The 15,586-nt window shown below is 47.6% G+C and overlaps 1 protein-coding gene and 1 long non-coding RNA gene across 2 annotated transcripts in view; both read left to right on the plus strand.

Annotated features, from left to right (window-relative positions):
• The window catches only part of LOC121103566, a 16,580-nt gene extending 3,026 nt beyond the window's left edge, over positions 1 to 13,554 (plus strand). Inside the window, exons 2-3 of the long non-coding RNA XR_005835822.1 lie at positions 977 to 1,204; positions 13,320 to 13,554. This is a non-coding gene — a long non-coding RNA (uncharacterized LOC121103566). The remainder of the gene's footprint in view (positions 1 to 976; positions 1,205 to 13,319) is intronic.
• GPM6B (glycoprotein M6B) overlaps positions 1 to 15,586 on the plus strand; it is a 199,001-nt gene that overhangs the window by 42,512 nt on the left and 140,903 nt on the right. The gene's annotated exons all lie outside the window — the stretch shown is intronic.

Here is a 15,586-nt window from a genome sequence, read left to right on the forward strand (position 1 = left end):
TTCCCTCTCATTGATAATGAGTTACCACACTGCACAGCAAAGTGCTGTAAGGAAAATGGAATTGGAATTCTATGCCAGAACATTTGTAAAGGAAAGGAAACTCCCAGAAATGCATTTAAGGTTAAAACTAAATTTTCATGACACAAATCAGAGAACAGATTTGTACTTTCTTTCTTTTTCATTGCCTCAAATTATCTTTACCCAGGGGGGGACACACTTGAGTAGAATGTGGGAGAATAGAGTCATGGTCACCAAAGTGGGATGCACAAGGTGGTTCATTGGTCACGAGAAGGACATACTGACACATCTGTATTTATTTAAAAATAAATTAAACTTATATTTAATATACATACTTTGGTACTTTATAATATGTACCTCAGTTTACAGGCTTTGGGAATATATGAGCTTTTATTCCCAAGTAATAGAGGCGTATAAATAAAAAAAATTGGGAGGTGGCACCTGGCTGGCTCAGTCAGTAAAGCATATGACTCTTGATCTTGGGGTCATGAGTTTGAGCCCCACGTTGGGAATAGAGATTACTTTAAAAATTTAAAAAAATCGGGCAGACGGTTGGAAAAGGGTGAAAATGTGTACTTTTTGACCCTCGTGCGCTGCATATAAGACCATTTATTTTGGACAGAAGCCTCAGGAAAGAGGCCCCAAGTTCTTCGTGGAACCAACTGGTACCCCATGGAACTTGCTGGAGCCTCAAAGGGAGGGAGGGAGGAGGGAGACAGGTTACCATAGATGATTTCAAGAAAATTGAAGGGAGGGCGCCAGCTCAGTAGTGAGTCTGCCTCTCCCTCTGCCCCTCCCCCTGCGCACGCGTGCGCGCTCTCTCTCTCTCTCAAATAAATAAACAAAATCTTAGAAAGAAAGAAAGAATTGAATGGATCAAAGCTCTTCTGAATTTGACCGGGGAAAGGAAAAGGGTATTGGAGGGTCTGTAAGTGTTGCCTTTGTGTGCTTTCCCGAGGACTTCCCTCATCACACGTATCTGTTGAGTTGTGTCCCCAGCAATCACACCACCACCCCGCAGCCCAAGCTTCACAGGAGGAGACTGAGCTGAGGAGAGGCAGAGTAACAGGGCCAGCCTTTGACTCAGGCATGTGTGAGTCCGGGAAGGAAGAAGGAACGATTCGGTTGTTTGGAAGGAGCTTTACAGAGGAGGCACTAAAATGAAAATGCATCCTGCGTTCACCAGGTCAGTATCGGTAAGGAGCCCAGTTTTTGCGTGAGGGAGTGCGTGTCCGCAGACTCCTCAACACGCTAGTTGGGGACAGTTCGGGAAGGCCACCGGCTGCCTCACCGTGCGCAGAAACGGATAGTCCGGGTTGTCTTCTCACCCTCTAGTTTACGGCTTGTCGGAGCTTCTTTATGGAAGCTATCGACGGCTTGTCAAATTAATCGACTAATAATGGCCGGACACTCGAAGGCAGCGGCGTGGTTATGCACCGACTATGCCCAGGCGATGCTTTCGTTGGCAAGGAGCGTCTCGAAGTCCTTTTCATCTGTCGCAATTCAGCTAACTATCCACAGTCATGCCCTTGTGAACGCTTACTTTTACTCACCCAAACGGGGTCCAGAAAAGTCCTGTCTCCTCCCCAGGGACTCAGCTGGGCAGGAGGTTCAAATGTTCATTTTCCGAGCCCGGTAATGAATTGTTTCTTAGGTACACAATTTGCTGCCTAGGTCTAGAGCACAGCCCAGAAAGAAAAATGCCCCGTGCATGGTAGGCACAATTTTCTGCCTGTGGACATTCACAAGGCTGCATTGTGGGAACAGAAGCCGCTCAAACTGCTCATTGTTCTGTGGCTCCTGCTTTGGCAGCCAGAAGCGAATTCATTATGCCGTGATTGGCATGCTTTTCTTCTGTGGATTTCATGCCACGAGTACAGTAATGCATTCTGTGCTCTCGCAGCCTCTTGCTCTGCCTCGGACTCTTCTGGTCTCCCGCTCCCCCCCCCCCGTTCCCCCAGCCCCGCTGCCCTTCGCAGCCTAGGGACCGGCAGACTTGGGACCGTAGCAGACGGTTAGGTGGAAAAATTGCCCCCGACTCCGAGAGAAATGCACTTTATTCTCACCTCTGGGCTGGCGAGCCAGCCAGCAAGTATTTATTAAGCGCCCACGGAGTGCACAGCAGTGTGCCCGGCCCCCTCTGGGGGACTGCAAGTTCAGACAAATGTCCACAATAGCAGACACGACACATTTCCCCCATGCTGTTCCCACCCCAAAATCATGGCCTCTTGGGCTTAGAGGGGGGCACTTGAGAAGCAGCTCTTTAAAAATGACCCTCTGCAAGGTTAGTTTTTTTGTTGTTGCTGTTTTGGTTTTTTAAATATATTTGAAATGCTTTGGGCAGCTGGAAAACAAGGTTAGCGTGACTGCTCACAGGCGAAGGTGCTATCTTTTATGAATTCCAGAGCGGCGTTTCTCACACTTGCACGTGCGTATGACTCACCTGGGGATCTAGTTAAACCGCAGATTCTGAGTCCGTACGTCTGCAGGGGGGCCCAAGGCAACCCTCCACGCATGCCCCTGCTGCGGTTCCGGGGACCTCCACGCGCGAGCCGTAAGTGCTGGCTCACTGGTTCCAATCGCCTGGAGAGCTTTGAAAACGACTGAGGCCCAAGCCCTGCCCCCAGAAGGTCTGGTTTGACTGGTCTGGGATACTGCCTGGGCAGAGAGATTTTTTAAAAAATCCCCCCAGGTGGTTTTCATATGCACCATGGTGGAGACATGGCAGCTTTGCACATGTAAGAAGTGAATTTGTCCTTTTGGGAGGGAGGATATGGCTTGCTTTTGGGTCCTGAGTCAGCTTGAGCTGTGTTCTTCAGCCCTTGAATTGAAGAAAGCATCCTTCTACTCACCGGTTCTTGGCCGGGGTAATTGTGCCCGGCAGGATCAGGAGACTTGTGGCAGGCGGTGTCCGGAGGTGCGTTTGCTTGTCACGCCTGAGAGGGGGGCTGCTGGCGCCGAGTGAGCAGAGGCTGGGGCTGCGGCTCCATGGGCTCTGATGCCCAGGACGGGCCCCCGTGCAGAGCACGATCCGGCCCCGCTGGCGCTGGCACGCAGATCGAGGCGCCTGCTCTAATTTCCCTAACTTCTGCCCTCGCGGACTGGGAGCTTGGACACTCCTCTCTCTTCAGTGACTCCGGAGAGTGTTGAAGGAACAGCACGGAGCTACTAGCTTTATTCCACGTCTGATAGTGGCGCGTATTCTGAACTAGGAACTAGGAAGTCTGTCTTCCTCCCGTAGAATCAGGCCATGGAAGCACAAATTCCCAAAGTCCCTGGCAGGTTAAAAAAAAAAAAATGCTGTGATTAGGAAGGTGGAATGGGAAATTATGGTTTCACGGGTATGGAGTTTCTGCTTCTGGTGATGGAAAAGATCTGGAAATGGATGGTGGTGATGGATCTGTAACATTGTGGGTGTATCTAATACCACTGAATGGAAAAGTCTGTGTCATGCATATCTTACTATAATAAAAAAAAAATCTGTGATTCTGTGATCACTGGTTGGACAATAAACCACATGTTTGCCCAGTTCTAATGTGAAACCACCTTCCTGCTCCCCATTGTCCTTACACTTGTGTTTCTTCCTAGCACCTGTCCGTGGCTCAAAATCCTATGGATTCGTGTGATGATTTGGTAATGCCTTGCCTCACTGAACTGTCAGCCTTATGAGGGTAAAGGACCTTATCTTTTGTTGCCCACGGTATCTCCAGTGCGGAGCACGGTTTGCCTGGGATTCAGTAGGCGTTCCACAAATACCTTCAGATGGATGAATCTATTACTCGCATATATGTTAACCTCACTGGGAAAGGGGATTGGTTGTTAACCGCGCATTCAGATTTAATAAGACGGAGAGGAGAGCTTGTGGCCAGGCACCGCTTTTCTGGTGTTATTCGCTGGGAATTGGCTTCACCTACAATCACCAGGTTCCGTTGCTCGGTGGCGGGGTTGGGCATCAGTATTTAAAGCTCTCCAGGTAACTCCACCGTGCCCCAAGGTTGAGAACCACCGTCTGGGTTCTTGCGTCTCCAGCTGTGGTCATGAGACTAGCAACATCACCAACCCCTGGAGTTTGTTGGAAATCCACAGTCTTAGGCCCCCACCCCAGACCTGCGGACTCAGGATCTGCCTTTTAACAAAGCCTCTAGGTAATGTGTTTGCACATCCAGGTCTGAGAAGTCTGTAAGTTCCTTTCTGGTTAATGTCCCATTCTAGTTGGCCTGGAGAGCCGTTGACTGCCCCACGAAGGCAAGTGTTGTATATATCTGGAGGCTGGAGAGCGGTCTGCCATGCGAAAATATTTCACAGAGAAAGAGATATTGTTACCATCGGAATCAGTTGTGATTCTGTTGTAGATAATTGGCTTGGGAGACAGAAGGCAAAAAAAACCACTCTTTTTCGACTTCATTTCTGTTCTCGGTTTTTTAAAAGCATCACCAGGCAAAACGGGGGGGAGGGAGGGGGAGCGCGGGGGGAGTTGTAGGAACCGAATGGATGGAATGAAATAATCTGGCCCTGTGTAGAAGAAAACTAGAAGGCAGAAAGTTACATCTTTCTCTTGCAGAGAAAAGAACGTGTTTCTCTTCGTCCTCGCTGAGAGCCAGGGCATAATGCTTCAGCGCGTTCGGGGCCACTGAACAAAGAGCGACGTGGCTGACAGGGCAGGGTTTTGAACTGCCAAATATTGGCTCGGTTGGAAACCATGTGACATCGCAACTCCCGATTGCATTTAGTGGGGTGAGAGGAAAAGAAATACGCATTGCTCTATATCCTTTGCGGCTTCACATGAAATACCATCGAAGGTAATTAATTTTACCTTCCAGAGTTTTGTGGGAATGGTGGAAGATCCCTCATGATTGAAAGCTTTTTTCCCAGTACCGAGCTTATAATCAAATGGCTTTTCTGCAAGAAAGTGGACTTTACGGTAATCCACGGCTGCCTGGAGAAATGTTTCAAAATTGTGACATTTTCCATTCGTGTTTATCACGTTCCGTATATCCTGTGAGACGCCCCTGGAATCACAGAAAAATGGACCCTGAGTGCTGAACGGGGGGCCCTGGGGATTCTCTGACTCAGTGGTTCTCAGTCTGTTTCCCTGTAGTCACCCCACCCATAGAATATAAAACTCTATGGTTAGGAGCATCGGCTCCATAATGCATGAATTTTGAGGGTAGAGGAGTGGTCATGTTGAAACCAAAAAATCCTTCTGATATGCTCCGTATATCCCGGGTTCTCAAACTTTGCTGCCCACTGGAATCAGCTGAGGAGCTTTACAAGCTTCTCTCTGGTTTCCACCCCCCAGGCAGGGATTCGGATTTGATGGTTCCGGGGTGCAGCCTGGCTGGGGACGGTGGACGCCCCCCCTACCCCAGGTGATTCTTAGGTGCAGCCAACATGAAGACTCAGTGCCTCACCACACCATCCTTCTCTCCCAGCATTGCGGGTCGCTGTTTCTACCCTTGGCTTCAACGAGGAGGGGAGTAAGGCTGAGGGGTCCTGTTGCTGGCAGGTCTGATGGAAGCTGACCAGTGGGCTCCCAGGAGGACTGTGCTATGGAGAGAGGTGCTGTCCTCTCGCCACCCTTGTTTCTGGTGTAGTCAAGCCAGTATGAGGAGGTTCGTGCTGCTCACCCTTCCCTGTCTCTTCCCCCAAGATGTCTCTAGAGCCCTACCCGAACCGGGAAACCTAAGGTACTTAACTGAACTAACTCTTTCCACTTTGCTCATCGTCATTTGAACTTGACCTACTGTTTGTTACCAGCAGTGGAAACACTCCAAAAACTAGACACGGATCGGACTGCAGTTAATGTAGTCGGAAGATGAAGGCCACTATTAGAGGGGGCATCTGCCGCTTAGTACCCTTCATGCACCAACCATTGAGAATAGGGCTTCGATATTTCGCTGTCATTATCTTTGATTCAGCAATGACTTACCGTAGAGAGAAATGGGACCCAGAAGAAGTCATTCTCTTTAGTTCAATGTCAGTCATGTTGAGAGCTGGGGAAGTGACGATGTCCGCAGAAGACTGAGTGCTTAGGGTTTGATGGCCTCCCTTCATGGAGGCTGAGAGGGGAAAGGTCTTGAAATTTGAGTACGGAGGGCTGGCTCATATAGGGGTCTGTCCCTTCCAGGCCCTGTAATGTCAACAGTGCTGGAACTTATAAATATTGTGGATGCATAATAGGAGCATTTTTCACATGCTCAAGTGAAGCAGCTATATCCTGATACATACAGTACTATAAACGTACAGATGAAGGAATGCGGTATTTATGGGGCATGTGCTAAGATTTTGCCAGAGAAAAATGTGGTAGCCTACAAAGAGATCAGTTGAGTTCCTAAAGGCATTGGGTTAAATTAATCATTGATTAAATATGAAAATTCAGGATGAGATTTTGCTTTCTAATTCATTAGCTTAAAATTTGAATAAATTTGCATTGATGCATATGTAGAATACTAATCTTTGCAGCACTTTATGGGAAAAACAATAAGCATTTTGTGCTTGTGAGTTGTAGAATCAGGAGAAGGGGATAGATAGCAAGGTCAACATTGCATTTCTGTCGCTCATTTAACCAGTTACAAGTATATCACCGAAGTGTACAATGTCAGTTTTTGTGCTTTTCAGATGTGCTTTTTCTCTGTGTTTTAGCTTAAAAAAAAAAAAAAAGACGTGTCCGTTTTTCACTAGGGCCCGTTATGATAACAGTTGGAAGCAATCGGAGTGAAAAACTAAAACTTCTCAAAATCCAGCATTTTACGAAATGCTGTATGGTTTTCCCGTATAAGGCAAGCGTTGTTTCCCGGCCGTGTACATTCCCTGCTGTGGAACATCTGACTGCACTTCCCTTGCTCTGTCACTCTTGGTCACTCTGGTCGGTGGCAGTGACGCCAGGTGGAGGGACGTGGGACCACAGGAGGTGTCTGGGCACTGCAGCATGTTTGCACACGCATAGAGCGATGAGCACCTTCGTGTCCCTAGGAGGGTGAGCACGCCCCCCTCCCATTCAGACACGCCCTCCCCCTGCCCCTGGAGATTTTGCGGAGCGGGAGGCAGAAGTAGCCGAGGCCAGGATGGGGAGCAGGGCCACTTCTGGAGGTCCTCGCCTTCTCCCTTCCCCAACAAATCTTCATGGTGCTTTGACCGTTGCAAAACTCTAGCAGATATTTTGGGAGGTTGCCTCTGTTCACCCCAGGGGTGACTTACTGGAGGAAAAAGAAAGGTATTGAGCTTACACTTCCTGGACATGTATTTGAACAGCAAAGAATTCTCCTTTTTCAGGTGGGAAGCATGATGATTAATGGAGTATTTAGTTGCTTGTGTTAGCTAATATATTTGGGATGAAATGAAGTACCAGAAACTTTGTTTTTTATATAGTGTCTGCATACTTTATAATAACCCAGTTCTCCATGTATAATCATAGCTTACTTATGCACAGTTTATATAGCCTTTGTTAGAAAAATGGTACAGAATGGTTAAAAAAGATGCCCTCTCCTGGGAATGCAGAGTGGGGGACAAAACTCCTACACTAACAAGTTATTTGATTTCTCCTTAAGTAAAGGTTATAAACACACAGGGTTATAAGCACCTTTATGCCTTTAGGAGGGTGTCAAGTGCTCAGTGGTGACTCGTGGCCCGTGACAACATAGGCAAACTATATGTAGAAGCTCAACTAATGTTAGTTTCCTGTCCCTTCCTCCGGGTCTCCGTCTCCCTCTGAATTTCAGGGTGGGCCAAACACTCTATGGGGTCTCGTCCTCCGGGTCCATCACTCCAGGGATCCTCTCAGTATTTAGAATACTTCTGCAGGCTAGAGATTGTATATTTCCTTCTGTCTTTTATTTATGTCTTTGTCTCTTTGATCTGGAGTCCTTGGTCAGGAGCTCAGGCTCAATTATCCTAATGTCTGTGGGAAAGCTCAGCCCCCGTAATGACATGCTGCATTATGTGGTAGCTCTCAAGGGAAAAATGTGGCAAGAAAACATAGATTGCTTGTTATTTCTTCTTATACCGCCGTCCCAGCATCTTTTAATACAAGTAAATAAAGATGAGGGAAGAGCTGCAGAATCTGTAGATGAGCGGGTTTGTGTTATCAGTTGATAGGTCCTTAAAACCATTTTTTCTGCGAACAATGCAGAATTGCTTTACGGCCACTAACTGCACTATTGTTGAAATAGATAAAGTGTAGAACATGAGTCAGCCCTGTGCATTTGGCTAAGTTGAAGGAGGCTTGATGAATTTATTCGACATTCAGACTCTAGACGAATCAGATACTTGTTTCTAGATTAAAAACTTGATTAAGAGGGGGCACCTGGCTGGCTCAGTCAAGTAGAGCATGTGACTCTGGATCTCAGGATCATGCGTTCAAGCCCTGTGTTGGGTGTGGAGCCTACTTAAAAAAAGAGAAAAAGAAAAAAGAAAAAAAGAACAAGAAAATAGGCATTACCAACATTTGGAAAACTGTTTCAGATATTTTATTCAATATGAACTATTCTAGAATATTCGGGATCTACATTGTCTAGTAGAAATATAACGTGAGCCACATATGTCATTTTTAAAAGGCTATTAAAAATTATTTAAAAGATTAAAAAGCAGGTAAAATTAACAACATAACTTATTTAACACAATATATCTAAAATGTTTCAACATGTAACCTAGAAATTGAGATATTTCACACTGTTTTTCTTTTCTTTCCTTTTGTTTTTTTAAAAGATTTTATTTATTTATTTGTCAGAGAGAGAGAAAGAAAGAGCAGAAGCACAGGGAACGATAGGCAGAGGGAGAAGCAGGCTCCCTGCTGATGACGCAGGACTCCGGGATCATGACCCGAGCTGAAGGCAGACACTTAACCGACTGAGCCACCCCTAGCGTCCCCTCACACTGTTTTTCATATGAGAACTTCATTTTTAAAGAAGTATTTATTTGTTTTTAGAGTGTGTGCACGTGTGTGAGCAGGGGAGGGGCAGAGGGCGAGGAAGAGAATCTCAAAGAGACTCCCCGCTAAGAATGACGCCCCCATAGGAGATCTTTTTGAGGTCCAGTGTGAATTTTACCCCCAAAACACTTCTCGGTGGGCCTATCCCCAGTCAAGTGATATGGCTAGTTGTCCAAAGTTCTAGATCTTCATTCTTTTAAACCCAGATAGAAATTAATCAAGACTCTTGCCCTGATTTAGAAAGATGATGTGAACATTGGGAAAAGGAGCTCCTTGAGAAGAAATGTGCTAGAAATCTCAAACAGTTGGTATTAGGAGCTAAACCACTTTGCATAGAAAATCTTTGTTTTCATCCAAGGGCCACAATGGGAGACTACCATCTAACACGTTCGCATGTGAATTGGAAGGGCATCCTCTTTCGTGTGCACTTGTGAAAAACCAGGTCCCAGTGATACTGGGAGGCAGACCCACTGCTGTACTGTAGCGTGTGATTTTTGTAGCTATGGTGCCTGGGTTCAAATCCCGGCTCGACTACTAACTAGCTTCGTGGTCTCGGGCAGATTACTCTTCATGCCTAAGTTTCCTCACCTGCATGCTTGGGCTAGGAATAGTAACTGTGTCCGAGGCTGCGAACGTTAAGGGAGCTAATAGACACAAAGGACTTAATCAGCACTGAGCAGTGAGTGACTCTATGATAAGCATTAGCTCTTAAATGATCGTCATTCTCATTGAAAATTCGGTCAGTTGCCTTATGTCTCACTGTTTTGTTTTTTTTAAAGATTTATCCATTTATTTCAGAGAGAGAGAGAGAAGGCAAGTACAAATGGGAGGGGCAGAAGGAGAGGGAGAGAGAATCTCAAGCCACGGGGCTCGATCCCATGACACTGAGATCACGACCTGAGCTGAAACCAAGAGTCAGGCACCCAACTGACTGCGCCACCCAGGCGCCCTCTGTCTCACTTTCGGCTGGCTTATTTATTCATTCAGTAACTACTTACTGTGTGCTTTCTACATTCCAGTTGGTGTTTTGGTTGTTGGGGCTGGAGTGGGGAATGAGATGAACAAGATTCCCGCTCTCACGTCTTAAATTTTGGTGAATGGTAGATGAGCAAAATCATTTCAGAGTGAGCAGGTGTTTTGGTGTCTCTAGAACAGGTTAGCATGACTGTGAGGAGCTGGGCTAGAGGTTCGAGAAGCAATCATGGCAGACCTCACAGTGGAGGTGACAAGGTACTGTTTGAGTTAAGGCTTGCCCGAGCCGAAGCCAGCTGGTGTGGATCTGGGCCAGAGCAGTGGGCCCAGGGAATGGCAGGTTGTAAAGGCCCTGGGTAGAAACTGATGTATTTGAAGAACTGAAAGCTGACTCATGTGTTTGGGGTATAGACCGAGTATAGGTTAGAGATGAAGGCAAGTAGTGGGTGGGAGCTAGATCTCAAAGACCTTGCAGAGCTTGGTAGAGAGTTCGGAATCTTATTCTAAGAGCAAAAAAAAAAAAAAAAAAAAAAAGATGTGGGGCAGGGAAGTGGCCGGATCTGGTTTGCCTTTGAAAAGGGTGCTCTGGTTTCCTTGCATTTTATGGGAGTGGGAGAGGGGGCTTCCACGGTTGGTTTTCCACACGACCGAGAGATGGGGCACGACTCCGCATTCCCTGCAAGCCCCTCATCCCCCACCCTGGGTTCCGTGAACCGTCGTTTTCTGCTTGTACAGGTGTGTAGTGAGGCCTCTACCCTGCTGTGGTCTGCTATTTCAGACGATGCCATAACCATGTGTGTGCTCGCACGTTTCTAGGACAATCGGTGGGTGTGTAAGCAAAGGGTCTTCTGTGTTGTTTGCAAAGCAAGGGAAAAGAAATCCTCCCAGAAGCCAAAAACCGTCTGTTAATGATTCACGTGGCCGGGGTCCGTTCTTCGTAAACGAAAAGTCGGTTCTGACACCCACGCCCCCCCTCCCCGTGAAATTGGCTTTCAGGTCAGGATAATAGATCCATACGGGTGGTTCTCAAAAAGCGGGAAGTAATGCCAGCGTCACGTGGGAATTTCCTAGAAATGCAAATTCTTGGGTCCCCTCTCAGCAGACCTACGGAATCAGAAACTCTGGGGGTGCCCTCCAGGCACCGCGCCACGCCGCGAATTTGGGGAACCACTGGTTTCTGCTGATAGAGGTGGCTGCTCGGACTACAAAGCGCCGAAGTGGCCAAGGGGAGAGCCCGCAGAGGTGCGTGCCTTTCGCTGCTGCCCGTTACAGTCCGTGCTGAGCATCCGGGTAGCTCGTGGAGCTAAGCGTTTGAACCCAGCTCTTCGTGACTGAGGCCGTCCTGCTTCATTTCGGTTTTTCCTATCAGATGCTACTGTATGCTGTAATACTTCCAAGGTTCCTGGGCTGGCTGCTTATCAGAATTTTCAGAGTTGTAGAACTGGAGTAATTATGGCCTTCCTGAGTGGAATTCTATGGTCTAAATTGGAAGAAGCCTCTGGCTGTCCTGATTTAAAAAAAAAAAAAAAAGTTCTTCCCCAGAACGACCGGCAGCATTGTATTTGACTTTAAAACCCATGTTTTTAGTTGCCCATGGGTGACGGTCTGCACTGCAGCTGCCCTCCCATGAGGTTTTATTTTTTTTTTTAAGATTTTATTTATTTATTTGACAGAGATAGAGACAGCCAGCGAGACAGGGAACGCAAGCAGGGGGAGTGGGAGAGGAAGAAGCAGGCTCCCAGCGGAGGAGCCTGATGTGGGGTTCGATCCCACAACGCCGGGATCACGCCCTGAGCCGAAAGCAGATGCTTAACCGCTGTGCCACCCAGGCGCCCCTCCCATGAGGTTTTAATCCCTGGGTGGCTCATGCCACCTGCCAACCTGTTTGTGGGGCTTTGCCTTGGTTCTAAATGATCCACTTGTCTTAGGCCTTTTTTGGGGGGGGTGCTGTTACAAAACCCCACTGACTGGGTCACAGAAATGATTTCTTATGGTTCTGGAGGCTGGGAGGTCCCAGATCAGGATGCCAGCAGATTCCGTGCCTAGGGAGAGGCCTCTTCCTGACCCCTAACCAGCACCTTCTGGCTCCGTCCTCACACGGTGGAAGGGGCTAGGGAGCTCTCTGGAACCTCTTTCCTAAGGGCACTAATTCCACTCACGAGGGTCCAGCCTCATGACCTAAGCACCTCCCAAAGGCCCCACCTCGTAATACTTATCACATCGGGCTTAGGAGTTCAGCATTTAAATTTTGGGGGGATGAAAACATTCAGATCCTAGCACCGCTTGAGGAAAGCAGACTGATTTTTTTTTTTCTTTTTAAAGCTTAAAGTGCATTATAAAAAGTACATCTACCGGTGGAAGAGAGTGGCAGATAAACATTTCAAATAATACTGTGAGAGCAAAGGTGTTCTCTTCCTGCTGTATGAGTTTCCTGCGGCTGCTGTAACGAATTAGCACAAACAGTGGCTTACAACACCAGTTCTGGGGGGTCAGAGTCTGACCAGGGTCTCACGGGGCTAGAAACACGGTGTTAGCAAGGCCACGTTCCTTTCTGCAGGCTCGAGGGAAGAAGCCTTTTCCTTGCTCTTCCCGGCTTCTAGAAGCCACCCCCATTCCTTGGCTTCTGGCCATCTTCCTCCAGTTTCCAAGCCAGCAAAGGTGGGGTGCGTTTTCCTCATGTGCCATCACCCTGATTCTTCTGCCTCCCTCTTCCACATTTAAGGACCTCGTGACTACCGTGGGCCACCGGGATGATCCAGGCTGATCTCCCTATTTTAAGGTCAGCTGACGAGCCACCCTAATTCCATCTGCAACCCTAATCCCCCTTTGCTGTATAATGTAAAGTATTTACAGGTTTCGGGGATTAGGATGGGGACTATCTTTGGAGGGGGAGGGGACCGTGATTCTGCGCACACAGCAGGCCCCTGAACTTCCTGCCAGCCTGTTTTCTTTTCTGTATAATGGGGTAGTAAGTGGTCTTGAAGGAGCTCTTTGAGGACGAAATGAGCTGTGTGTGAAAATAGCCGGCACAGGGCTGATCTTCAGTAAATGCTGGTGGCCTCTGTGAGGGTTTGAAATTCGCCCACGTTTTTGTGTGCCCAAATCTCTACATTGGTTCCTTCTTGTTCCTACCCTCCTCTGCTGTGTTCCTTGGCACCCCCACTGGTGGGTGGTCCCCTGCCCCAGGCAGATGGGGAGGTGGGGAGAGAACCAGAGCATTGACACATGGTGAGGGAGGGAAACACCCTTCTTGCCCCAAATCATCTGTTCCTATTTTTCCTTCTAAACCCTAAATAGAAAAAAAAAAAAAAATCCACAAAAGTTTGAGTGCTTCATTTGTTTTTTTTTTTTTAATCTGCTTTATTAAGTTACAGTTTTTGATTTTTATTTCTCTGCTTTCTAGATTCGCCTCTGTCTCCTATCCAGGCCCTCCCTTGTGAAATCGTGGCTCAATCAACCAACCGTCACTGACATTTTGGGGAGATAATTAGTAAAATTTGAATACAGATGGGTGTTGGATGATATTAAGAAGTTGTTAACTCTTGCAGGAGTGATGATAATAGTATTGTGGTTTCATAGGAAAATGTGCCTTGTGCTTTGTGTTTTTTAGATGCATACTGAAATACTTAGTTGTGAAATCTCTTCAGAAGAAAAGAGATGTAGCAAATATGGTGAAATGAAAATGAAAATATATACAATCAAGTGAATAAAGCACCCAGATGGCCAGAGATATTATTTGAGACATTTTAAAAAAGATTTTATTTATTTGAGAGAGTGCCCACGCATGAAAGCGAGCAGAAGGGAGGGGCAGAGTCAGGGAGAGCCGACGTCCCACTGAGCTGGGAGCCCAACATGGGACTCGATCCCAGGACCCCGGGATCATGACCTAAGCCGAAGGCAGACACTTAACCAACTGAGCCACCCAGGCGTCCCTATTTGAGGCATTTTTTAAAAATTGACACACAGTTGACACACAGTGTTACCTTACTTTCAGGGTTGCCACGTCTGTGTGTTACGCTGTGCTCCCCACAAGGGTTGCTCCCATCTGCCACCACGGGGCGCCGTTACAGTTCCTCTGACGACATTCCCTCTGCTGTGCCTTTCATCCCAGGACATTCATTCTGCAAGTGGAAGCCTGTATCCCCCTCTCCTCTTGGCAACCACCAGTTCTCTGTGTTTATGGGTCTGTTTCTGTTTTTTCAGTTCATTTGTTGAGATTCCACATACGAGTGAAGTCACATGGTATTTGACTTTCTCTCACTTATTTCACAGTATGATACCTTCTAGCTCCATCCATGTTGTTGCAAATGGCAAGATCTCGGCCTTTTTTATGGCTGAGTAATATTCCTCTGATTCCTCTGTGTGTGTGTGTGTGTGTGTGTGTGTGTGTGTGTGTGTGTGTAAAATGGAATCTTCTTTATCCATCCATCTATGGGTGGACACTTGGATTCCTTCCATATCTTGGCTACTGTAAATACTGCTGCTGTAAACACAGGGGTGCATACATCTTTTTGAATTAGTGTTTTCATTTTCTTCAGTTAAATACTCAGTAGTGGGATTACTGGAGCCTATGGTAATTCTATTTGTAGTTTTTTTAAGGGGGGGAGGGGCAGAGGGAGAGAGAGAGAATCTTAAGTGGTCTCCACACCCAGCACAGAGCCCCACGTGGCACTCAGTCTCACCACCCTGAGATCATGACCTGAGCCCAAATCAAGAGTTGGATGCTTAACCAACTAAGCCCCCCGGGCGCCCCTCTATTTTTAACGTTTTGAGGACCCTCCATACTGTGTTCCACACTGGCTGCACCAGCGTGCATTCCCCCCCAGTGCACGAGGGTTCCTTTTTCTCCACGTCCTCACCAGCACTTGTTGCTTGCGGTGGTGATTTTAGCCGTTCTGACAGGTGTGAGGTGATGCCTCATTATGGTTTGATTTGCATCTCTGATGATGAGTGACGTGGAGCGTCTTGTCATGTGTTGAGAATTTTTTCTTTTTTACTATTGCTGCGGAAAGCCCTCTCACACCTGATCGGGCACCCTAAGGGAACCCTCTCCCTCAGCATCCTGTCAAGTTTATGTGCGCCCAGGGCTCTTCCGTGGGCCACAATTTTACAGTTTAGACACCGTTGAGATCCTGTTACATGGGTTTGTCCCATATCACAGTCCCCTCCTCAACTTCTGACGGCCCTTCTCCCTTCCAGATGGCGAGCATTCCTCATTTGGAAGGAGGGTGCCATCGTCATCTATGGTTCTCGCTGCTGTGTGTTTGCCTGTTGATCTTCAGCTGTGTGGGTGCGGCGGGGGGCTGCTTTGTGGGAGGCGTGGTCAGGGACGTGTCCTCTCCTGCCCCATGACCCAGGCCTTGCAGTGACACTGCAACACAGCTGGAAATGATGTCACCCAGAAAAGAGTCTTGGCCTGTGTACGCCTATGATCATACCCCAGGCTCGCGGCCCCCCAGCTTGGGAGTTGAGATGGTGCTCCCTAATTACCCCAGTGGCTTGTCCATTATTTCCGAGACTAGACAGAGGGATGACGCAGCATCGTGGTATGTGCATGATGTCATGTCAGGCGTCGTCAGACAACAGGCCCACTCAAGTTGCGCCTATGGCACTCTCTGATGGAGGCCGGGTCCCGCTGGGAAACGGCCGCTCTCTTGTCCACTGGCCCCA

The sequence above is a fragment of the Ursus maritimus genome (genome assembly GCF_017311325.1).
Source record: "Ursus maritimus isolate PB19 chromosome X unlocalized genomic scaffold, ASM1731132v1 scaffold_X1, whole genome shotgun sequence".
NCBI lineage: Eukaryota > Metazoa > Chordata > Mammalia > Carnivora > Ursidae > Ursus > Ursus maritimus.